At 39.3% G+C, this 25,864-nt stretch overlaps 1 protein-coding gene across 2 annotated transcripts in view; it reads right to left on the bottom strand.

Moving 5' to 3' along the window:
* LOC146399831 (uncharacterized) overlaps positions 1-25,864 on the bottom strand; it is a 250,265-nt gene that overhangs the window by 157,609 nt on the left and 66,792 nt on the right. The window contains exons 4-7 of one of the 2 annotated variants that reach the window (XR_014815138.1): positions 10,108-10,279; positions 8,825-8,910; positions 6,778-6,885; positions 1,718-2,119 (exon numbers count right to left, since the gene is read on the bottom strand). The exons of the other annotated variant lie outside the window; for it this stretch is intronic. The gene's annotated coding sequence lies outside the window, so the exon portion shown is untranslated. Of the gene's footprint in view, positions 1-1,717; positions 2,120-6,777; positions 6,886-8,824; positions 8,911-10,107; positions 10,280-25,864 lie in introns of those variants that run through there. 2 annotated transcript variants of the gene reach the window in all.

Below are 25,864 nucleotides of genomic sequence, written 5' to 3'. Positions count from 1 at the left end.
AGACTAGTCAATCAGATAGTGAAGTAATCAAATACAAACAAATATTCCCTGGAGGACCAGCCAGACAACACTCAGCACAACTCCAGTGAAAGAACACACAATGCTCATTTTTACCCATTCCAAGTCTCATAAAAAAATAAAATTTTCACCATCAGTTTATTCAGTCTTATATAATTCATTGTTCAGCTACATCTTGAGACAGCTGTCTGCTTTCATATACCCATCTGGGCTCAGAAAAACTGCAGTGGTATATTACAAGCTTTCATTAGAGTTAGCCACTATTTGAAAGATAGTTCTAATATTGCTTCCTAGTATTATGATGGGACTTTTAAAATTTCTCTTTGAAGTAATTTTTACTAATAAAATCAACATATTTAGGACTTGTCATTGTGGCTTAGGGGTTAAGAACTTGACTAATATTCATGATGATGTGGGTTCAATTCCTGGCCTGGCTCAGTGGGTTAAGGATCCGGCGTTGCCTCAAATGTGGCGTACGTCACAGATGCCGCTCGGACCTGGCGTTGCTGTGGCTGTAGCACAGGCCAGCAGCTGCAGCTCTGATGCTACCACTAGCCTGGGAAACTCCAATGTCACAGGTACAGCTCTAAAAAAGGAAAAGAAAAAAAATTGACATATTTAATGTTAAAATAAAAGACAGACTTCTAAGTCAAAGTGCTGCTTCCTCCTTCCATTTGGGCAGAGGAGGAAGACATTAATCTTCACAAAGTTGGTTACTGGGTAGAGCTACTGAGAGATGGAACATTTGAGAAAGGACCCTTTCTGGAGCATGACTTTTGAGGACAGCTGATGTGGCTTCTGGAAGTTCACTGAGAACCTGAAGGCGGTGCTTGGCCTCTGGCAGCTGTTCCTCCTTCAGAGCTGGGATGATGCAGGCAGGTTCAGAGCCTCCAGGCAAGGAGGAGCAGTTATTCCCTTGTCTATATTTACCTGGAAACCAGCCCTCAAACCCATACCTTACAGGAACTGGAGATGTGTCTATTACTGAAGCAGCACAGTGCCAAATAATTGGCAAAATAATTTTTTTTCCATCAAGTATTTTGGGGTACTCCCAGCCTTATGAAAAGCGTAAGAAGCCCTTGGCATATGAAGTGTTTACCTTTGAGGTTTCAGCTTTTTCAAAGCACAGAATGTCCAAAGACATGGGTTCATTATGCTGCTAATGAACAAACTTGATGCAGTTGCATTTTGAGGATGGTGTGCATGAGAGAAACAGTTGAACAGTAGATCCTGCTGGCACTGGGCATCCACTTATTAACATAGCTCACCAATCAACATCTTTTACCAGTGTCAAGGTTCAGCTGGGTTCTTAAACCACCTATCATATGTTTTCAACCCCAGGGAGCAGAAAATACAAACAACATATAAGAACTTCTTTTGCCATCAAAGGATATTTATTTTCATCAGATAGACAAGATAGAGTTAACACAATGGCAACAGCACCAAAGATAACATGGCTAAGAGCTGAAGGAATTCTATAAAAAAATGACAAAAAGTCAAGGGCCCTGCAGCAATCTTGGAGAAGTGAGGTTCTGAATCTCATCTTTAAAAAAGAGAGAGATACATAAGCAAGGAAAACATTCTGAGATGAGAAATGGTTGAAATAGACAATAAGGAGAAATAATATAACTTTTACACGAGAATTATGAGGAGTTCAAACTGTTAAACTGGGTTTAAGTCGTGAAAGATCCTGGAAATCAAGCTGAAGAACTGGACTTTATTCAACAAAAAATTCAGGTTACAAAACAGAAATTTTTTTTAATGGAACTACAGAGGAAAAGAATTATTCTAAATAGTGGTTGTTGGTTCACAGCCTCGGGAGTTCCCTGGGAGAAATTCGAAACTGGCTCTCATAGACAGAAAGCAAGGAGAAAATAAAGAAAGGCAGATAACTCCAGATTGGTAGGTGGCACGTGTAATAAGCAAGGGAACTTACATATGAGGCTTGTCTTGGGCAAACGAAAGGCAAGTAAATCTCTGCACCTGCCTGCCAGAGTCTTGTTTATACACACATCTTAACCAGGTTCAGTCACAGTCCCATATTCAGTCCAGGTGATCTCAACAACACATACTCTCTCTGTGTCCTTGAAAGTGGCTCCAGCTACAGGAACAATGGACAGAACATACATTGCAGGGACAGAGGAAGGCTGAAGAGCCTCTAATTGCCTGGGTCCAGCCCCCTGGTCACCCTGCAGGCATGTCCTCTCTATGACCTCCTCCAACAGTGGTTTTAAACTAAGTTGCCATTGCATGGACTGAGAGGAACAACTGTTGATAACCTTGTGTAAACACCATGGCCTCTTATATCTAGAGGAGGAGGACAAGGAAGACAAAAAGAAGAAAGAGGAAAAGAAGGAGAAAGAGGGGGAGAAAAAAGGGGGGGAGGAGGAGACCAGCATGTGACCAACCACTTGCTTTTCTTCGGCAGACATTATTTCAGACATACTCAACGGACATAAAATTACTCTGAGAAATTGCTTACGCAAGTCTATAAAGGCTTACTCTCAAGTTCTATCGGCACATCATCACAGACTGGCAGCAAGCAGATCACAGACAGATTCGTTCTGTGGACCACATTTTGGGTAGCCCTGGTCCAGAGGACATAGCCATTCAAAATGTTGTGCCTTAAATTCAAAATTTTTATCGTATCAACGATATTGTTCAGCAAGTTTTCAAACTAAAAGTCATCTATAAGTTACATCATACAAATATATATGTATATATATACACTGATATGTATAAAATACCTAAAAACAGATTACAGAGGTGATACAAAAGAAGGAAAGGAAGCAGGAAGAGAAGTAGAATGGGTCTTCAATTTCATAATTGCACCAAGATTTATTTCAATAAGGCTTTATTCTTAAAGCATTACAACTGAGTGTAAAAATTCTACTGAGGCGAGAATAAGAAAACACTGAGTGAAATATCACCAAGAGAGAGTTTGATGAGAGTTTAGTACTTTTTTTTTTCTTTTTCTTTTTTTTTTTTTTTTTTTTTTTTTTTTTTGGCTTTTTAGGGCTGTACCCAAGGCAAATGGAATTCCCAGGCAAGGGGTTGAATCAGAGTTGTAGCTGCTGGCCTACACCATAGACACAGCAATGCCAGATCTGAGCCACATCTTCGACCTACACCACAGCTCACAGAAATGCTGGATCTTTAACCCACTGAGCAAGGCCAGGGATCGAACCCACATCCTCATGGATACTAGTCAGGTTCGTAACCCACTGACCCACAACGGGAACTCTGAGAGTTTAGTTCTTACACGGGTAATAATGTCCTCAATGGTGAAAACTGTAAAGCATTTCAATGTGACATTCATCATATACCAAGAAACCCTGCTAGTGGCCTAACATCGTGGGACTTTCTCTTGTCTACTTGGGGAAGCCAGCCAATTCCTGCCCAAGATATAATTATTCTTCTAATAACAGAGCCCCAAATTCCAAAACAAGACCCTATGACTAATCTAAACATGGTGTGCCAAGAACTTCAAGCCAAGAAGGCTCAGGAATTAAAGAACCAAAGAGCACCAAGCCACAGCATTATTAATAAAATATAATACAAACAATCCTCAAGTTATAATTGGGTTGTATTTCAAAACTTTGTTAGTTGGCTCTTCAGAACTCAGAAATTCCCATGATGGTGGTCTTTTAAACTAACAAAGACTATACCCACGAGCAGAGGTTTGGGGTCATAATCTATGCATGTGTTCAGCTTTAATATATACCAAAAAAAACTGTCTCAAAAGGGCTTGTCCTCATGTACACCTCCGTCAGCAGTGTGTGAGTTCCAATGAATGAACTGGATCCTTAACCCACAGAGCAAGGAGCATTGCTTGCAAATGCTTTTTTATTGAGCATTCACTATGTGCCAAACACGGTGTAAGTGCTTTACATGTGCTGTTTTATTTAATCTTCGCAACAACTCAGTGAGGTATTAACTGTTTCTTCGTTTCCAGGTTAAATGAACTTGCCCCAGTCACATAGCTGAAAAGAGGCAGAGCCAGGATTGGAACCCATGTCGGATGCTCTGAGCTGCTAAGACTTCTCCGAGAAAGCCTTCAGGCACCCAGAGTGAACACATATGAAAAACACCCCTCAATGCCATCATGGAAGAGCTGCATTTAGTCCTGTGCATCACTCGACTGTCTGCATAGGGCTATACCTGAGGGCTGATGGGAACAGATGCAAACCTTCCAGATGCAGGTAGGGTGGGAAGATAATTCAGAGATTTGGGAAGAGGGGAAGGAGGGATTAGGCAAGTCTGGGAGAGAGACAGCACACAGGTGAAGTCAAGAGCTCTGGGACTGGGCTCGCTCTACCCTCTGCACTTGCAGTCTCGCACAGCTGTGACATCCTGAACAGGGAGTTGTCTCACTTTCTGGAGCTTTCCCCCAGAAAAATACAGACCTCAGGACTCTGAACAAAAGAGTGTTTTTCCCACACATTTTACCTTTCCCAGGGGAGAACATTCCTGTTATCTCTTCCTGAAACTCTACCGTTTGTTCTTTGGTTCTGTTTGTTATTTCTCAGTGGAATTTTCTTCCTTGCTTCCTCATTCCTCTGGTGCCAGTCTCTCCTCCCACTCCAACGGGAATTCCTTTTAAAATGCAAGCAGTCTCTCTGATGAGCTGAGCCCAGCAGACATAAGGTAAATTGGGAAGGGTGCTTAGAACCTCTGGCTGCCTGATCACCGTCCCACGTTCAGTGGAGCATGTCTGTGCACAAATCATTGGTTTTCCCCTCCTGAAATTCCTGGACTCCCTTGAGAGAGGGAGAAACCCTGGGAGACTCAGTCTGCCTGTTTGCCTAGCCTTACCCTCTGTGTGGGCATGTCCCTGAGCCAGTTTAGACTACTACATTTTAGCTCCAAATTTCCACCTTTGAGGTCACACTTTTCTCTAAATAAAACAGTGGGAGCCCCCTTTCTGCATTGAATCTCAAGTTATCTGCAGTCAGATGCTCTAGGAGTTTCCAGGCTAAAGGGGATGCTTGCATTCTCTCTCATTTCTTATTTGTCCCATTGTCTCTTCTCCAAGCTCCGCCTCAGAGCATCAACACAGTCATCTGTCCTTATCACCCTTCCTGGGTCTGCTGTCCCCTTCCGTGTGGACACAGCCCCTTCCCCATGCCCCAGGTCATGTTGGTGGGAGTAGTAGTTTCATTGCAGGTTTAAGATTAGAGCACAGAAGAGGAAGCAACATAAGTAACTATCAAAGCTCTCTGTAACATTCCCTGACTACATCAGTCCAGTATCCTTTCCTGGCTGTTGGTCTTCTCAGGGCCTAATCCCCCACAGCTGCTGTGCCTTTTCTCTCTCCCTTTGCCTATATTTTCTTTTCTGCTTCTCCAAATTCAGAGGTCCTTGAACATTTCCTTGGGACCTCCAGGAGAAACAGGAAATTCCTATTACTTTATTACACAGATCAACTTAGCTTCCTTTGCCTCCACTTCCCATTTCCTGGACCTTGACTTTCATAATCAAAATACCACCAATGGTATTCAGAAAATATCCACTCTCTAACACCATACACAAAAATAAACTCAAAAATGGATTAAAGACCTAAATATAAGGCCAGATACTATAAAACCCCTAGAGGAAAACATAGGCAGAATGCTCTTTGACATAAATCACAGCAACATCTTGTTTGACCCACCTCTTGGAATATGACAGTAAGGACAAAAATAAACCAAAGGGACCTAATTAAACTCAAAAGCTTCTGCACAGCAAAGGAAACCATTAAAAAAATGAAAAGACAACCCAAAGAATGGGAGAAAAATCTTTGCAAACGATGCAACAAAGGTTTAATCTCCAAAATATACAAACAACACATACAACTCAACAACAACAAAACAAACAACCCAATTGAAAAATGGGCAGAAGACCTAAATAGACATTTCTACAAAGAAGACATACAGATGGCCAACAGGCACATGAAAAAATGCTCAACATCACTAATCATTAGAGAAATGCAAGTCAAAACCACAATGAGGTACCACCTCACACCTGTCAGAATGGCCATCATTAACAAGTCAACAAATAACAAACGCTGGAGAGGGTGTGGAAAAAAGGGTACCCTCCTTCACTGTTGGTGGGAATGTAAATTGGTACAACCACTATGGAAAACAGTATGGAGGTACCTCGGAAAACTAAATATAGAACTACCATATGACCCAGCAATCCCACTCCTGGGCATATATCCAGACAAAAAATTCATTCAAAAAGATACATGAACCCCTATATTCATCGCAGAGCTATTCACAATAGCCAAGACATGGAAAAAACATAAATGTCCATTGAGCGATGAACAGATTAAGAAGATGTGGTACATATACACAATGGAATACTACTCAGCCATAAAAGAACAAAATAATGCCATTTGCAGCAACATGGATGGAACTGGAGATTCTCATACTAGGTAAAGTAGGTCAGGAAGAGAAAGAAATAGGTATCACTTATATTTGGAATCTAAAATATGGCACAGATGATCCTATCTCTAAAACAGAAACAGACCACAGACAGGGGGAGCAGCCTTTTGATTGCCAGGGGTGGGGGTCGGGGAGGAAGTGGGGTGGATGGGGAGTTTGGGTTTGGTGGATACAAAGTGTAACATTTGGAATGGATGGGCAATGGGGTCCTACTATGTGGCACGGGGGAACTGTGTGTGATTGGGTCACTTTGCTGTACATCAGAAATTGAAGAAACACTGTAAATCAACTATAATTTTTAAAAAATGAAAAAAAAATCTAGTCTTCCCTTTACCTGGACAAACATCAGAGCCAGGGCTTTTTTCTCCTCTTCTGGGGTAAAAATACTTCTTAAGGACATGGCCTCCTAGGTATGAGTAATGTCTCTGGCATCAGACAAAAGCTCAAGTTAAAGATTGGCTACATCAGAGGACGCAAATAATTCTCTCCTGCACTGCTTCCACTGGGAAAATAAGGCATCTGCAGATAATGGAGCCAACACAAAGGGCAGCAAACTGTGGAAGTCAAACTGAATAACACAATGCTTGTCATATACAAAAGAATATTCCAGAGATCGAACCACAGTTCTAACTTCAAGATGCATGATATTTATATGTGAGATAGTTAGGTCCTATTTCCTGTGGTCTCTGTGAAAGGAGCTTCCTTGTTCCCCTACTCAATGCCAAGAGTGTAGTTCTCAGCATGGCCCTGGGAGTTGGGATTCTTACTCTCACCAAACAAGCAGTATAATTGAGGCCCATAGAGGTTAAGATTTGTGCCTAATTTAACACAAATTAGTGCCAGAAACATGGTTAAAAACTTGTTCTTCAAATTCCAAGTCCCTAGCCAATTGTGTTTCCACAAAGTACAGAAGATACCAAACCCAGGTGGCAATCTGCCTCTTAGCGTTTGCCTATTATCCTAAGTCCTCCAAATACTACATAAGATGAGGGGACATAAGGGGCAATGAGACAATGAAATATGAAGACAGGTTTCTAAGGCAGGAGAGAAGATGAAAAACAAATACAGCATGAAGTAGGTCAGCCTCTGTTTACTAAGCATATCTGTAGCCTGTTCATTCAAAGAAGTATGTGAAGATTAATTATTCTTTGGAGAAATCTATTTGTTTACTGCTTTTTCCCTCCAGGGTAGGGAGAAAACATATTTTTAAAAAGATAATCACAAAATGCTGGAAATTATTAGCTTCAAGAATTTTGTGAAGGAACAGCAGCATCTCCAGCCCAAGCCTCATAGCCTGAGTGAGGAGAATGCCAAGTATAAAATGAGAAGAAAGTATCATTCCCCAGGGGAGATAGATTTTGACCAGTAACCTGAGACAAGGCAGCTTCAAACTCTCTCAGACAACCTGTGAGAGGTCCAGACACAACAGGATTTTGAAGCATGAGAGAGCAGCCCATAGGCTCTCTGGACCTCATTGGAACTACTGTTGTCAAGGTGCTATCATTTCAAAGAGCTCAGCCATCACTGCTGGAAAGGCCCCGTGTGACACCTGGTCCACCTTCTCTCGTTATTCACCAAGCACTGAAGTTTAAATAATATGCCTTCAAACTCACAGGTTGTTAGAGTCTAGAACTCAGACCCCACCTGCATTCCCAGCATCCTAAAGGGAACAGGTTTGGTGCTAGGTGAGTGGATGTGAAGGGGAAGGTGGCAGTGGCTGCAGCAGGAGCTCACAGCTCTAGGCAGCCCTGTTGATCAATATGCGCTCTCCCACATTTACCTTTCCGATGATACACACCTCATAAGCCTCAGTTTTCTCATCTGTATAATGGTAATAATATTTACAGAACTGTTGTGAGAATTAAATGAGATTATCCAACTAAAACACTTAGCACAGTACCTACTTCATGATAAGCAATAAGTTAATAATTGGTATATATTTAAATAATTAATAATTATTTTTATTTCTCTTTTAAAGTCCTGAAGACGTGTTTCATACTGCAGTACTACCCGCTTTGCAACCCAGGGCTAGGAAACAAGAACCTGAGTTCCAGTTCCGGTCTTTTACTAATGAACTCTGTGTTGTCTGATGGCTTGCTTTATCTTCCCAAACTAAATTTCCGTCTCCTTCTATTATCACCATATGCCAGCAATTCTAGTGAATAGAACTGATGAAATAGTCCCTCTCCAAAAATCTTGTGTTAGTCTATCTTCTAAATAAATGTTGACATTACCATACCTCATTAAAATAATGTATATGTAGACTTCAAGTTAGCATATTTTTATTATTTGCCTTTAATAGATATTGTGTTCCATGTGGAAGTTAGTTTGGAAAACTTCTACCTGAACAGTTAGCTATGAACAAATGAAGACTCAGCTACTTACATACCCTTAAAAGTCAGTTCATAATGGTTCATGCTCATTATGGCACAATTTGTTTCTCCAGTTTCCATAGTACTACACATTCCTGTGTTTAAACAGCAGATTCACGATAAACCATAGAAATGCGGGATTATAAAATTTTTTTTAAAAATTGAATTCCATCAATCTGTCATTCCCTGTGATCATGTGGAGCAGTTAGGGTTTTGGTGGGGGGTGGTATTTAAATTTTTTCAACTGTAGAGACAGATGAAAGATGCTAAATCAATCCCAAAGAAACAGACATGAAGAGCATCGCAATTTCTGGAAACTGGTATGCCATGGGATTTTTTATGACTCTGACAAACTTATTCTTAAAATTTTTTGTGATTATTTATATATTGGTCACTTCATGTGAAAGAAACCTTTAAAATCAAATTAATAACTGTTCTTCAGTTAACTATGAGTAAAGATAAACTGACAAATTCTAACACAAATGGGCAAAGAATAATTACAATGAAGCTCAGGCTCAAAAACAAAAACTTGTTATTATTCATTACTATGTTCGGTAGGTGAAATTTTCACTTTCTGTATTTCCTTTCCAGTCAGTATTCTTATTCATTTCATTTCCTGATTACGACTGAAAAGGGGTGTTTTAAAAATGACTCATTCCATGGACCGTAAACACTAAGTTTGCTCTTGCCTCTGCCAAACAGAGATAAGGGGGTTGGGCTGGCTTCAGAGTTGGAAAGAGTGGTCCATGGGGAAAATTTAAACTAAAGGCATGTTTTGTTTGAACTGCGGGGTGTTGGGTCACATAGCATTGTTTTTTCTTTCTTTCTTTGAACAGCTGAAACAAATATTATTTTAAAATCAGAAATTTCATGTAGTATTAAAATTTCCTGGCAACTCTGGAAAAGGATCAGAGAGGCTAAGTAATTACCCCCATAGTACTGGGACCACCACACCAGATCTCCTGAGCAGAATTCCCAGGCTTTCCCCAATGTTCTACTGGCCTAGTGTGGGGGTGTGTGTAAGAGGAAGAAGGCATCATGGCAGGTGTTAGTGCCAGGGGCCATCCAGAGAGAACTTAGTTTCGGTGTACTGAGTGAAATTTATTTTAAAGAGAAATAATTACTGAGTCAAGTTCTGGGCCATATTCTCTCTCTCCTTCCCCCACCTCTAGCTGCACTTATTGAGCATCTGTGATGTACCAGGCACTGCCCATGTGTTATTACATTGATCCCTCCAAAAATGTCTGCACTTAAATTCTCTCAACCCCACGGCAAACTTCATATTGACATACCTCGAGGTGTACAAATGAGATAGCTTAAATTTTCAGGGGAAATACAGCAACTCGGTGTTTCCTTGAAACTGGGCAAACTCATAGCTCAGGGTAGTTCACAGTTTCAATACTGGTTCATGCTACATTCCTTTAGGTGTCATCAAATTTTACAAAACTGGGCTTTCCACAGGTTCTATGATAAAAAGCAAGTACTGTGTGAAAAATCAGTGTAGACTGATCTTATTCCAAAAATCCAGACATTGTGCTACACACATTCCACAGCGAGAATTTGTGATTGTTTAAGAATGAAACAAAAATATTATTTTTCTTCCAATGTATGTGTATTCTTTTTTCAAATAGCTTCTAAGTTGTTGAGACATAATTATTAAGTTGATTTGGACTTAACTATTTAATAAACTGGACTTCTAGATATTTCTTCTGGCCTAGAGGCAGGAAAAAAAAAATTACCAAGATCCAGGGACTAGAAACAGGAAAGTTTTAGAACATCATTGGAAAGGTTCAAAAAAAAAAAAAAAAAAGGTTCAGAGAAGTTAGGTCACCTGTCTGTGATGATAAAATTGGGATTTGGAGTTCTCATCGTGGTACAGCGGAAAAGAATCTGACTAGGAACCATGAGGTTGTGGGTTTGATCCCTGGCCTCGCTCAGTGGGTTAAGGATCTGGCATTGCCAGATCACAGGCACAGCTCAGATCCTGCATTGCTGTGGCTGTGGTGTAAGCCAGCAGCTACAGCTCCTATTAGACCCCTAGCCTGAGAACCTCCATGTGCCACAGATGCGGCCCTAAAAAGACAAAGGCAAAAAAAAAAAAAAAAAAATGGGATCTGAATCAATACGTATCTGATTCCAAAGTCTGTGTTCTTGCCAGCACTGTATATTGCCTCCTGCATGTCAGACAACAAACCATCTCCATCAGTACAAACACAGGGTCAGATTTGGTCACTGCCCCATCAAGTCTGTCGTGGGGGCTACACTAACCCTTCCAGTATCATATTACCCATCCCAATTATTTATAATCTTCCAGTAACCTCCATTCTGCTTCCCCAACTGATGTTTGCTATCTGGCTCATGACATACACCAAACTCAAGTCCTTAAAGAAAGACTACCCTTATACAAATTTTCAATTCAGGCCAGTCTGTGATGAAGGCTAGTCATAAGATGTGGGAAATTCAGTCAAGAAGAAGGCCCCATGAAAGAAGAACTGGTGGGGTTTCCTAATAACCAAGGGTTATCTTTCTGACTGTACAAATACTTTGGAAACTCTCAAATGAGAATGACCAGGATAAGATATGACGTGAGAATTACTTCCAAGGGATCTAGTAAATATTAGAGAAGTCTTTCATTCACCAAAACTGAATGCAGCTTTTTCAAAACTGAGAAGTAGGTGAAGGAAAAATCCTGATAGCAAAAATATTGAATTTATTACCAAATGCCACACACAAAACAGTGTTGTGATGTTTAATTTAATCATGATTTACACCAAGAGAAAAAAAGGCCAAAAATAATCAAATGCAAATGATCAAAAACACCAGCTATTAAACTTAAGGGAAGAAGGGGATTTTCACATGCATTGCTATATCCCCCAAGGCCTTCTCCTCTGCAGGTGCTTAGTAATTGTGAGTGGGTTGAATTCAACCAAATTCTTGGACACCAAGCTAAATACCACAATGAATCTGAAAATTCTACCATGAGCCAAAACAAAACTCACTAAACAAAACTCTTCTCTTTTTTTAAAATCAACCACCATTAACAGGTGAATTTTATGATATGTAAATAATATACCAATAAAGCTGTTTTTTTTTTAAAAAAAAAAACACTATTAATGTCTGCAAGTCTCTCTTTAAAATTACACAGATGATAGTTCAAAATTCTCTCTTCATTTCTAAGTAAAATTTTACTTAGATTTTCCATTCACATTTCTTTTCATAGTTTTTAATTTCTCTAGGATACATAAGTAACACATGTATTCATAAGAAAGCTTAGGCGTGCGTTCTCTTGTGGTGCATCAGGTTAAGGATCTGGCATTGTCACTGCAGCAACTTGGGTTTAAAGCTTTAGGACAGGGTCTGCGGTCTGCGACATGCAATAAATGTTAGCTTTTATAAGTTGTTATAAAGTTGAATATCTCCCTTTATCTGTATTCTACTGCCCTCTCCACCTCAAAGGAAATCACTATTATACAAATATATTAATTTAAATATACATTTCTTTATGTAAATGGAATAATACTCAAGACTTTGTTCAGCTACTTGCTTTTAACTATATGTCTTTAGATACTTGGATATATTTACATAATAGTGCACAAGTTTCATTTAACTTAGGATAAAGATGATGGCTTAATTCCGTGGAGAAAATGAATGTGAGAAATGACAGGACAAGGAGTTTAGGTTTCTAGGAGCAGTAAATTGCGGGCAGGTAAGTATATGGGAGAAACTAATGGAAGATCAAATGAGAAAAGTCTGTCATGTAGATTCCTCTAGTGCTGTCTCTGAACTGATAAGGGTCTAAAACTGATTTGGGTGATTAACTCCTGTCCTTCCTAATGGAGAGGAAATGAGGGATAGCTTTACTAATCTGTGTCCTACCTTTAGGCAAACAAGGAAAGGGAAGAGAGCTCTTCTTATTTCTGTTTCTTCTCATTTGCCTTCAGCTCAAAATAAGCCCTCGTCCAAAATGGCATATTTTGGGGGTGGCATATTCTGCTCCTCTTCACTAACTGATGACAAGGAAAAAAAATCCATGCCTGGCTCACTGTAGACTGCTGAGTACTCTAGCATCACACATGGTTGACTCTGAAAAACAGTTGTGAGGGGTGATGCTTCCAGTAAGAGAGCACTGAGCAGACCATTTGGTATTGATGTTGATGATGATAAGCAGTCACCAACTCAGTCTTGAGGGGGAAGTGATCACAGATAAGACTACACATAAATCACATCTACTGAGGAGGAAGCACAGAACACCTGTGTGGCTGGAGTCATTCATCCAGTGGAGGTCAGGTTACCTCCAACCTTAGCTACCCCAAGAACATAGTGGACCTATGAACAACATGGTAATGGGCATACAGGCTCTTCATGAGCCCAACTACAGCTGATCTGGCTGCTGCCACTGCTGCTAAAGATCTGACTTGTCAGTATTAAGTACTGAATCTGAGCCCTCAGTGTGGCACCTTTCCTCAAAGGGACCAACCAGTTACTTGTGAGAATATCTGACTAAATCAGATATTGCAGGTATGAGTCGGCCTTCTTTGCTCTCAGTGCATCAGCAAACAAACCAGGCTAAATATTCCTCCTCTGTATCTTCAATGTCTCAGCAAAACCATCTCATTGCACTGACCACATTGCATTCTGATTTTCTGTGCCTATTTCTTTCTTTTTTATCTTCTTCTGGTTACATCTGCAGCATATGGAAGTTCCCGGGCTAGGGATCAAATTGAAGCTGCAGCTGCAGGCCTACACCACAGCCACAGCAACATCAGATCCAAGCTACATCTGCAAGCTACACCACAGTCTGAGGCAATGCCAGATCCTTAACCCACTGAACAAGGCCACCAGGGATTGAACCCACATCCTCATGGACATTATGTTGGGCTCTCAAACTGCTGAGCCACAATGGTAACTTCTTCTGTGCCTATTTCAACCAAGCTACCAAATTCTCAAGAGCAGGGTCTAGGTGTTATTTTTCACAAGCTCCCTAGCCCTTCCATAGAGCCAAACTACATACCATAGCCCTTATAAATAGTTGATAGGTAAATCAGAGTTCCTGTCACAGCGCTGTGGAAACAAATATGACTAGGAATCCCGAGGTTGCAGGTTCGATCCCTGGCCTCGCTCAGTGAGTTAAGGATCCATGAACTGTGGTGTAGGTTGCAGATGCAACTTGGATCCCGTGTTGCTGTGACTGTGGTGTAGGCCAGAAGCTGTAGCTCCAATTTGACCCCTAGCCTGAGAACCTCCATATGCCATGGGTGTGGCCCTAAAGAGCAAAAAAAAAAAAAAATTGATAGGTAAATGAATAAGTGAAAAACTCATGCAAAACTCCAAATAAAGGATTCTAAGAGCCATAACTAGGGCAGTGGCAGTGAGTTTGGAGAATCCTCTGCCCTTTGTCTAGTCCATGTATGTCCCTGTCACAGTCACCACAGCAAGATTAAGTAGCCTTTCATAAGCACACTGGGATCAGGGTAGAGGGAGAATCAGACCAGACAGGAACTCCCTTGGTGAAACCATTTCATTATGACTTTTTTTTTTTTAACAAATCCAAATTTTTATTTATTTACTTTTCTGTCTTTCTTTTTTTTTAATGGCTGCACTTGTGGCATATGAAAGTTCCTGGGCCAGGGACTGAATCCAAGTCACAGTTGTGACCTATGCTGCAACTGCAGCAACACCAGATGCTTTAATCAACTGCACTAGGCAGGGGATCAAACTCACACCTCCACAGAGAGCCAAGCAGCTGAAGTTGGATTCTTAACCCACTGCGCCACCGTGGGAACTCCTTATTTATTTTTCAATAAGTGTAAATCACATGGATTCTGTGTCCAATGGCCTTAGCAGGAAGGCTGCTTCAGAATTTGGCAGGAACCATGCCACTGTTGCTATGAGAGCAGGTTAACTTTCCCCAGATTACTCTGGTTTTGTTAGGTTTTCCACCAGGAGTAACTGTGTGAAATCACAGATTCAAGATATATATTTGTATATTCAAGGCTATAAGACTTCTGCAATAAGCAAAGCTGTTAACCTTGCTTTAACACACTATTTCCCCCAATTTTTTTTGTCAAAGTATGCTTCCACGTAACATCTGTTAATGTCCTGAATCTTTATGTTCTTTGGGATATACTGGTAGATAAATTCATGAGTCTGGTGGGTAGACTATGGAGGCTTGACAAATTTGTAACCAAATTATCAGGCATAAAATGAAACAGAAGATATCAAAGAAATTTTCCCACCTATGGTGAGCGACTTTGGACCACACCCTCAGAACCTTTAATGTACCTGAAGAGAGAGGTTTGAGAAGCACAGTTTCAGGCAATAATGAACTAGTGACAAAACTCTTTTGGCCCAGAGACAGACACCGTAGGGAAAGTGTGATGGAGGTAGGGGCAGGCAAGAGCTACCTTCTCTCCAAATGGCCATTCACTGAAGTCTGGGATTTCTTGAAAAGGAAATGATTGTCCTCAGTTATAAACAAAGGATTAAAATGCAAGCAACCTTGGGACTGTTATTGGAGTTTAAAAATTGGGGTGATGACCTGTATAAAATCCTAAGAGTTGATGAAGAAAGAACAAGCATCAGGGAGCTTGGAGACTGAAGAGGGTAGAGGCAGTGATACTAAACTGGAAAGAAGGGGCCCAAAGAAGCAATAAACCCCTGGTTGATCATGGCAGTAGCTCTAATGTGAATCTAGATTTAAACCAGAGAATTCCCTTAGCCATAACCACATGAGAAACCTGAGTGAAGACACCACCCTCAGTGAACCTCAGATTCGGCCCTTAAAAATCAGAGGTGCTGGTCCAGCCAGAATCCAGGTGCCTCCCTAGGGAAAGAGGGCAAGCTGATTCAGAGGGGTGAGTACCTGCCATCCATCTCCTCCTGCTTGGGTCACAGCCCAAGCCCTAAGATCCTTGGCTTTCTTCAAAAAATATTGCTGATTTTAGTTTTGAAAACTGCTTGAAGCTACAGTTATAAAACCACACAGTGTTGAAAAACTTAGAAGAAACGGACAAATTTCTAGAAACATACAGTCTGCCAAGTCTGAGTCAAGAAGAAACAGATAATTGGAACAAAGCAATCACTAGAAGTGAAATAAAATCTGTAAAAGAAAAAAATCTCCCAGCAAACAAAAAGTTCAGGACCAGATGGCTTCACAGGGGAGTTCTACAAATATATAAAGAAGAATATCCATGCTTCTCAAACTATTTCAAAAAATTTGAAGAGGAGGAACACTCCCAAATTCATTCTATGAGGCCACAATTACCCTGTTACCAGACAAAGAAAACACACAAAAAAAAGAAAACTATAGGACTATATCTTCGCCAAGTGTAGATACAAAAATCCTCAACAAAATATCACCAAGCCATATCCAACAATTACAAAAAAAAAAAAAAAAAATCACACATGATCAAAGAAGATTTATTCCAAGGCCACAGGAGGTTCAACATATGTGAACCAACCTATATGTCCCCTTTCTTTGGATTGGAATGATTAATATTATTAAAATGGCCATGCTATCCAAAGCAAGCTATAAAATATGCAACACCTATCAAAATATCTATGACATTTTTCACAGAACTAGAATTACAAAAGACCCTAAATTGCCAAAGAAATTATGAGAAAAAAGAACAAATCTGGAGGTATAACCCTCTGAGACTTCAGACTATGCTACAAAGCTACATTAATCAAAACAGCATGGTATTGGCACAAAAACAGATACGCAGACTTATAGAACAGAATAGAGAGCCCAGAAGTAAACTCACACACCTATGGTCAACTAATCCATGACAAAGGAGCAAGAATATACAATGTAGTAAAGACAGTCTTTTCAACAAGTGGTGTCAGGAAAACTGGGCAACCACATGTAAATCAATGAAATTAGAACATTCCTTCACACCTTACACAAGAATAGATACAAAATTCTTTAAAGAGCTAAATGTAAGACCTCAAGATAAAACTCCTAGATGAAAACATATGTGGAATATTCCTTGATGTAAATTGTAGCGGTATTTTCTTGGATCAGTTTCCTAAGACAAAAGAAATAAAAATAAAAATAAACAAAATAGTTAAACTTAAAAGCTTTTGCACAGCAAAGGAAACCATCAATAAATAACGAGACAACCTTAGGAAAAAAATATTTGCAAATGGTTCAACTGACATAACTGATATAAACAGCTCATACGACTCAACATTTTTTTAAAAAATCAGAAAACGGGAGTTCCTTGATGGCTCAGCAGGTTAAGGATCCAGCACTGTTGCTGCTGCATCTTGGCTCACTGCATCTTGGCTCGTGGTCTGTGTTTGATTCCCAACCTGAGAACTTCTACATGCTGCAGGTGCAGCCAAAAAAATAAATTAAATAAACAAATAATCCAAAAAATGTGCAGAAGATGTGAATAGGCATTTTTCCAAAGAAGACATACAGGTGGCTAAGAGGCACATGAAAAGATGCTCAACATCACTAATTATGGGAGAAGTGCAAATCAAAACCAAAGCAAGGTATTACCTCACACCTGTCAGAATGGCTATCATCAAAAAGTCTATAAATAACAAATGGTGGAGAAGATGTGGATAAAAGGGAAGCCTTCTACACTGTTGGGTGGGAATGTAAATTGGTGCAGCAACTGTGTAAATATTTTGGAGGTTTCTTAAAAACTGAAAATAGAAACACTATATGATCCAGCATTTCCATTCCTGGGTATATATCTGTAAAAAAACAGAAACATTAATTCAAAAAGATAAAGTGCCCTAAAGTTCATAGCAGCACTATTGCCAGTAGCTAAGACATGGAAGCAACCTAAGGGCCCATCAACAGATGACTGGATTAAGAAGACATGATGTATATACAGAATGGAATATTAGTCATAAAAAAAGAATTAAATGCTTCCATTTGCAGCAACATGAATGAACCTAGAGAATATTATGCTCAGTGAAATAAAGAAAACACTGTATAATGTCACATATGTGAAATCTGGCAAATATTTATATATACAAATGAATGTATATACAAAACAGAAACAGACAGATATAGAAAACAAAGTTGTGGTTACCAAAGAGGAAAGGGGAGAGGGACAAATTAGGGGTATGGGATTACCAGATACAAATTACTATATACAATATAGTTAAGCAACAAGGATATACTACATAACACATGGAATTATAGCCATTATCTCTTAATAAGCTATAATGGAATATAATCTGCAAAAATACTGAATCCCTATGATACATGAAACTAATACAATACTGTAAATCAACTATACTTCAATTTTTTTTTAATGGATAGCGTTATTCTTTATTTCCAGGATGTAGCAATGACCCATTTTGCTACTAATGTTCCTTTAAGGAGTTATTTTGAGTTATTTTTTCAGTCTTTAGGATTTTTTTAGTAACATAACTTTATGAGAGCTTCCTTTAGACAGAAATAATTTGGGGTTTTTCTCCACTGCACACATTTATTAAAAGGGGCTTTCACTGCTTTCATGTCTACCAATTGTGAATGAAGTTCCTGTTTGGCTGCACTGTTTCCAGCATTTGTTAGTTGTGTATGTGAGAGAGAGTCAAGGAGGGAGGGAGGATTGGTGTGTACTAAAAAAAAAAAAAATAATAACCAATCTTATTTTATGTAGATACAAGGGTTTAAATTACGGTACTGCATCTATATTTACTAAAATGTTCATTTTTGTCCCTATTTCTCATGTGAAGTCTTCTAAATTATGCTCCATTGTAATTAATTATAGGTTCTCAGTAGTCTTATGTCTTAGTTCTTACTTTCATTGGGCTTTATAGTTTTCTTTCTGTAACAGAAATCTTTGAGTTTTGCAAACTTTATCATTTGTCATTTAGTTATATTTTATAATAGAAATGATACATAGTGGGCTTTAATATATAATTTTCCTTACTTGCACATGTTCTATTTCTTGACTTTTATTTTGTGTTCTATTCCTTGATAACTATTCTGTGACTTCTTTTTTACTTTGATACTTTTAATGATTTAAATTGGTACTTGTTAAACTTGTTAAATCTATGTTCCTCTTTGATACATTTTTTAAAAATTTTATGCCCTTAAAAATACACACACAATAAAAAGTCCCAGTAACTGTTTCTGTCTCTAAGTCCCAAAGTAATTTTATTTTTCTTTTTAGGGCCACTCCTACAGAATATGGAAGTTTCCAGGCTTGGGGTCAAATCAGAGCTGCAGCTGCAGGCCTATGCCACAGGCCTATGCCATAGCGACACCATTGTGAGCCACATCTGTGACCTACACCACAGCTCTGGGCAATGCTAATCCTTAACCCACTGACAGAGGCCACGGATGGAACCCTCACCCCCATGCATACTAGTCAGATTCTTAACCCACTGAGCCACAACAGGAACTCCCCCAGTCTAGTTATTTTCAATGTCAATCTAAATATGGGAGAAGAAGGAACAGCCTAGAGCAAATATCCCTAGAGGTACTGACTGAAAGACATCTGGATAAGTTTTGCCATTATTATTACTCCAGACAATCTCAAGTAAATTAGGAGTTCCATGGTGGCTCACTGGTTAACGAACCCAATTAGTATCCATGAGGATGCAGGTTTGATCCCTGGCCTTGTTCAGTGGGTCAAGGATCCAGCATTGCCATGAGCTGTGGTGTAGGCTGCAGACGCAGCTCGGATCCCGCGTGGCTATGGTTGTGGTGTAGGTCAGCAGCTACCACTCCTATTGGACCCCTAGCCTGGACACTCCCATACCGCAGATGCAGCCCTAAAAGGACAAAAGACAAAAAATAAAAATAAAAAACAATCTCAAGTAAATTATTTGCTTCTCTATATTTTTTAAATTACAAAAAGCAATACAATGATAAATATGAATCACCTCTACAGACACTCTAAATATAGTTCATGTAATTTGAGGTAGCTGAAGAGCTAAGCTTTATTTACCAGTAGGCACTGAATTCCCCTAGAGAAATAAATGCCTGTTTGGTAATGGGAAGGGAGTGCTTGCATTGTAAGGATTACTAAGCGGCCTCTATTAAAAATAATAATGAAACAAAAGTTTAGAGTTCTCTTGCGGCCAGTTGAGAATCTGGCATTGTCACTGCAGCAGCTTGGGTTAATGCTGGGATGAGGATTTGATCCCTGGCCCAGGAACTTTTGTATGCCACAAGACGGGGTGGGGGCAGGTGGGAGGGTACAGTTTAAGAAGCCAGTAGAAATAGGAAAAGCCCAGCAGGGCAGAAAGTAGATCTAGCTGGCGAGAAATTTACACACACACATACACGCACACTCACCAAAATAAATAAATAAATAAAACAAGGAAGCTTAGCAGTAATTTTGGTTTGGTTTGGTTTATTTTTGTTGTTGTTGTTGTTGTTGGTTTTTTTTTTTTTTTTTTTTTTTTGGTCTTTTTAGGGCTGCACCAGCAGCATATGGAAGTTCCCAGGCTAGGAGTCAAATCAAAGCTGCCGACCTACACCACAGCTCACAGCAACACCAGATCCTTAACCCACTGAGCGAGGCCAGTGATCAAACCTGATTCCTCATGGATACTAGTCAGGTTCGATACCAGTGAGCCACGATGGGATCTCTTTAGCACTAAATTTTAAATTATCTGCAGTACCGAGCTAGATAAGGAGTTATACTCTCCTTCCTTGAGTCCCTACTCTTTTGTCAGATCACCTTATACAGAGCTGCTGCTGCAAGTCCATCCAGAGGAGGTCAGGTACACAGAGTTATATCACACTTCAGGGTTGGGCTGCAACAAGGATAATCACTTCCCTTTCTTTTGGGGGTACAAATTGTAAAAATTGCCACTGATGAAAAAAATGTCTAGTTCCATTCAAAATCTCCCTGCCTTCCTCTTGCAAGCCCCGGAGATGGGCTTGGTTACCCAAGGTCTGGATCACTGCAGGTTATGGTTTGAGGGGAAAGAAAGGGGTTAGACAGAGAGGAAGAGTAAATGGTTGTGCTTTCGCTTTCTCCCTTTGGGGGTAGAGGAAGGAAGCTTAAAGAAGAACACGACCTAAGCAGAGGCTGTGGTCACTCAGTTCATCCTCTCTCTCACTTCCCTCTGTGTGCTCCTTATTCCTCCTGTTTCCCAATTCTAGAACTTTGCCTTAGCTGATGCATGGAGCTGTCAGAGAGGGGGTGCAGGGCCTGGAGTGGGGCTGCACTAAGAGGCAACATTGCTATAGCAGTTCACACTCCACCCAGAACAGGCTTAAATGTCACCTCGTCTGGCCACCTCTCACCCGATGTAATGGGAAGACTGTTTGTATCATCAGCTGCATCCATTAAAGAATTTCACTGCCTTCTTTTCCTCTGTATAACCCCATCTTCTCCTAAATGCGAAATGTTTCCATGCATTTAAAACTAAAGTTGTGTCATTTGTCCTAACATACGATTTACTCTATTTTTTCCTGTGGATGTTTTCCTATTCATACTCTCCACCCCAAAATTGTATTGATAAATACAACAAATGCATTTCCTGCTTAAAAAGTAAATAATGTCTGTGATTAGGAGATGTTTTTTTTTTTTTTTGGTTACTGTAATACCCCACACCGTGATATTTAAAATAGTTACTTCCTTGTATCGCAGAAAACATTGGTGTTCTCAGCATCGATAAAATTACTGGAGCAAAACTATTGAGACCTCCTGGGGCTTTTTTATACTTAACTATCTGATCATCATGCTAGGTTCATAGAGGTGGAAGAAAAAGGGCATTACAATACATAAAAACTCCTAGCATATAATGACAATGATACTCGTTAGCATTTATGGTACACTTACCATACCATGTTCCACAAATACTGCTAGTCTTTTATACATTTAATCCTCTTACTTATTCTCACTGCAATCCAAAGAGAAAGGTACTATTCCTATTTTTAGATAAGGAATCTGAAGCACCAAGAGATTAAGTATTTAGTCACTATGACACAAAAGGAAACTGGTACTTTTAACTTGATAACAAGTTCAGTCAGTGTGATCAGAACACTAAAGCAGAAAACCACACTACAGCAGGGGGAAATTAAAGGCATAAAAAGGAAAGATATCTAAAATAAAGCATGCAGATCAGTGACCTAAATATAAAAGCTAAAACCATAAAAATCTTAGAAGAAAACATAGCCATAATCTCCATGACTTTGGACTTAGCAGTGGATTCTTAACTACAGAACCAAAAGCATGAACAAACAAAGAAAAAATAGGTAAGCTGGACTCCATCAAAATTAGAAACTTTGAGGGGTTCGTAGATGCAAACTATTACATTTAGAATGGATAAACAACAAGGTCCTATTAAATAGCACAGGAAACTATATCCAATCTCCTAGGATAGACCATGAGGGAAAATAACATAAAACAGTATATATAACATAAGAATGTATATATATTCTTTATATATATATATACACACACACACACACACACAGATATATATGATTGAGTCACTTTGCTGTACAGCAGAAATTGGTACATTATAAATAAATTATACTTTAATAAAAATAATTTTAAAGTAAATTTAAATAACATTATCAAAAAAGTACAAAGACAATCTACAGAAAGGGAGAAAGTATTTGCAAATCATATATCTGATAAGGATTTAACATCCAGAATATATAAGGAATTCTTACAATCCAACAGCAAAAAGACAACTCAATCTTTAAAAATAGACAGAATACTTGAATATACATTTCTCCAAAACTTTACAAATGGATAACAAGCACATGAAAAGATGGTCAGCATCATTCACTAGTCCTTAGAAATATAAATCAAAACCATAATGAGATACCACTTCACACCTAGTAGGATGGTTATTATAAAAAAAATGTAACACAGAATAACAAATGCTGACAAGGCTGTGGAGAAATTGAAATCCTCATACATCATTGGTGGGAATTTAAAATAGTATAGCCTCTGTAGAAAACAGTTCGATGGTTCCCCAAGAAGTTAAATCTAGAATTACCATATGACCTAGCAATCCCACATCTAGGTATACACTCCACATAACTGAAAAGCAGGACTCAAACAGCTGCACAAGTATCCACAATAGCCAAAAAGTGGAAACAATTCAAGGGTCCATCGAAGGACAAAATGTGATATATCCATACAATGGAATTTTATTCAGCATAAAAACAGATGAAGTTGTGGTACATGATAAAATATGGATGAACCTTGAAATAATCCATATGCAGAAGGACAACTATTATATGAATACATTTATATGAAGTACTCAGAACAGTCAAGTTCACAGAGACAGAATGTAGAATAGAGATTACCAGGCTAGGTGGAGGGGAAAAGAAAGAGTCATTGTTTAATGGGTACAGAGTTTCTGTTTGCAATGCTGAAAAAGTTCAGGAAATAGAGCTCAGTGATGGTGGTACATCATTGTAAATGTACTCAATGCAATTGAATTGTACACTTAAAAGTGATTAAAATGGTAAATTTTATATTATGCATATTTTACAGTTTTAAAACACATGGTTTCCTTCTTTAGAAAAACGCCACTCACAACCTGTATCTACAGCCCAGATCACCCTCATGAACTCCAAAGCTGATTTTCCAGCTGAAATATCGACTGTTTTCAAATTTTTCATTGCTTAACCACAATTGAGTCACTGTTCCTCTCAAAAATTTTACTTCTTGTTCCTTCTCCCATAAGCCTTGTCTCTGTAACACGATCATCCACTAAGTCCATTATGCTTAGATCATCTTTCTCTCTTCCTCACTCCTGCTCCTAAATTTTTGTTTTGTTTTGTTTTGATCAATCCTACCATCTATATAGATCTTGAATTTCCTTCATTTCCAGTACAGTCATTCTTGGTTTCAGGCCTCATTCTCTCTCTCACCTGGATTGTTGTAATAACATTTTCTTGATCTGTCTGCCTCTCCAATATCCATCTTCAGAGCGTCATCTCTCCTTCCACTACCCACTCTCAGCACAATCACCAACATTTTCTTAGAAACATCAGAAATCTGATAATGCCACTTTCTTCCTGTAAAACATCCCTGACACCCTTTAGGATAAAGTTCAAACTCCCTAGCATACAAGGCTCCTCTTCACGGCTTGACCCCAATCTGCTTTTTTAGCCACTCACCCCGAGCAACAATGACTGCTCACTCTTCTTCATTCATGCTCTTCTCTTTCCACAGACTCTTCCTATAATTCCCTATCCCAAGGGAATTCCAAGTTGCCCTCCAAAATCCAGCTAAAATGTCCCCTTCTATATGGATCATTCCTTGCTCCCATAGAAAGGATTAGCTGTTCCCTTCTCACTGGTAGTATCATTTTAAGAGTATTTACCTCCCTATATTCCCACTCCACAACTTAAGCTTCCAAAAACAGGGACTGGAACTCGACCCCGCACATTCATTTTTTCACTAACTACAATTTTCTAAAGTTTTTTATTAAAGCATAGTTTATTTACAACATTCTTTCAATTCTTGCTTTACAGAAAAGTGACCCAGTCATATATATATATATAGACACACACACACACACACACACACACACACACATTCTTTTTCTCGTACTGTCTTCCATCATGTTCTACCCCCAAGAGATTGGACATAATTCCCTGTGCTGTACAGTAGGACCCCATTGCTTATCCATTCTAAATGTAATACTTTGCATCTAACAACCCCAAACATCCATCCTACTCCCTCCCCTTGGCAGCCACAAGTCTGCTCTCCATGTCCGTGATCTGTCACTAACTACAACTTAAATGAACAAGACAAAAGAGGATTTCTTTTTCTCTATCTAAAGTGACCATTCAAAGGGGTTATTAAAATTCAGTTAAAATATCTGTAATGCCTAAGGTTCTTTGGATTATGAAAAATAACCAGAAATTTAAAAAAACATAAAACCTAGGGAATGACTTTTGACTTTAACTCAACATAAAGATCACAGAAAACCTCATATAACTTCCATATTAGTTGATCCAAATTCACAAATATTCATTTATTATATAAACATATATCGTGCACCTGTTAGATGCCAGACACTGACTAAAGGTCCTCAAACGTAGTTGAATTGTGACCACACAATTAAAGTATCTATGTAAAGGGAGCCAATATAATTAATTGATCTGGAAATTTTACCTTTGCTAACTCACAGCATTCAATCTCCAGATGAGTTAGGAAATATCTGAATAATTAAATTTTTTGGCTCCAGCATATCTGGGAGCTTTCCCATGATGTATTATAGTCAAAAAGCCATGTGCCAAGAAATATATACTATATATAATGACAAATGAATAGGGAGTGTGATGTAACGAAAAGAGCACTGGACTGGGAGTTAGGACTGCTATTCACTGGCTTTCTTGGAGAAAGAAGTTAACCTGTAATCTGGGCTTCAGTTTCACCTTCAGTAAAAATGAAGTAGATATATTAGACTCTCTAAGTCATGGGTCTTTATTGGTACACTGTTATTTCTACTGAGGACCAAATCAGCCAGTTAGCAGTGACCAGTTAGCAGTCAGAGTCAGGGTGATTGGAAGAAAAAGACTGGAGGAACTGATTTCCAAGTTGAAGGTCAGCTTTGGAGAAACCTGTGACTACAGAAGGTAAAGCATGGTTAAGTATGGTGAATGCACAAGCAAGCCCATGCTTGCAGAGTTTTGTTTTGTCCAGTAATTTTTCATGTAATTCAAGAGGAATTCAATAATGTTAACCACTACGAAAAGAAACAACCTGATTAAAAGGAGACCTGAGGAGTTCCCGTCATGGCTCAGCAGTAACAAACCCAACCAGGATCCAGAGGATGTGGGTTCGATCCCTGGCCTTGCTAAGTAGGCTAAGGATCCAGTATTGCCATGAACTGTGGTGCAGGTTGCAGATGCAGCTCGGATCTTGTGTTGCTGTGGCTATGGCACTGGCCAGCAGTTGCAGCTGCAATTTGACCCCTAGCATGGGAACTTCCATATGCCATGGGTATGCCCTAAAAAGAAAAAAAAAAAAAAAAAAGAGGCTTCAAGAAGGAATTCTCAGAGCTCCATGAAGGTCCCTGAAAGGTGAGGGAATGGAGCACTAGCTCTCTGGTGGCCACTGACTCAATCACAGCAGAACACTTCCA

The sequence above is a fragment of the Sus scrofa genome, chromosome 9, assembly GCF_054392235.1.
Source record: "Sus scrofa isolate SSC_HxYL_T2T_F1_AM1 chromosome 9, Sscrofa_HxYL_maternal_Yorkshire_Landrace_v2.0, whole genome shotgun sequence".
Taxonomy (NCBI): Eukaryota; Metazoa; Chordata; class Mammalia; order Artiodactyla; family Suidae; genus Sus; species Sus scrofa.
This window is presented reverse-complemented; position numbering and strand designations above follow the sequence as displayed.